This window comes from Sorex fumeus, unplaced genomic scaffold (assembly GCF_029834395.1).
Source record: "Sorex fumeus unplaced genomic scaffold, SorFum_2.1 ptg000033l, whole genome shotgun sequence".
Lineage (NCBI taxonomy): Eukaryota > Metazoa > Chordata > Mammalia > Eulipotyphla > Soricidae > Sorex > Sorex fumeus.
In genome coordinates, this window is record NW_026606090.1 from 27,016,977 (window position 1) to 27,018,014 (window position 1,038).

Genomic DNA, 1,038 nt, shown 5'->3' on the forward strand with positions numbered 1-1,038 from the left:
TAGTTCTTAGTCTGGAGAACCTGGCAGGCTACCGGAAGTATCCTGCCCACACGGCAGAGTCTGGCAAATTCCCCGTGGCATATTCAGTATGCCAAAAACCAGTAACAATGACGGGTCTCATTCTCCGGACCCTGAAAGAGCCTCAAATGTGGCACTTTCTAAAATCTCAGGGCTAGGACGAAGGAGACGTTAGTGGGTCCTACTCAAGGCAATCGACGAACAACAGGATGACAGTGATACAGTGGTGCTCAGGGATCACTTCCAGTGGTGGTCTGGGGATTGTACTGGTTGACAAGGATCGAACCTGACTTGGCCGTGTGCAGAGCAAGGGCCTTACCCACTTAGTGTCTCTCTGGCCCCTTTGAAGTATTTTGAAAGAAAGTTCATGTTGCCCACCAACCAGGAATTGAAATTTGCACAATTCTGTTTGGATAAATGTGCTCTTCACAGCACACAGAAGGACTGGTTTGATACCACAGAGATTTGACCTTTTCTCTTCCTGTCTTTTCCTGTGTGCAAGCTGACCCACTTGACAATGCTGAAAGCATCACATTGTGAAGGGCTGATGTTCTGTGGATGCTCAGATCTTCACCCATCCCTTTTAATTCTGTCCAACATGGGTACCAAAGTGTATATGCAAAATGGATGGATGGAAAATGTTGGGAACAATTTTTTTTTTGACCATCGTAAACAGGGAACAACTGGATGGGCTTGGGGGTTGGCAGTGCCTGGATAATCCCAGAGACGGGCGCAGACATGTGGGAGATGGATGTGTGTGCAGCCAACGAAGTCAGGCCCAAAGGGCAGGCCTTAATCTGAGACGGCCTCCCAGCCCAGTGGTTTCTGGTGCTGGTGACAGACAGGCCCCAGGCAGGGCCAGCAAAGCTGCAGTTGTTGGCACCTGTCTCAGGGAAGTCCTTGACCCAAAGAGGCACATCTCTCCCTGTCCTCAGCTGTCTGCAGAGGAAGTCGCTTCTGCTTCTTAAAGCACCTCTTGTTGTTGCTCTGTCCCCAGGGTTTGCCCCTTTCTTCACTGGG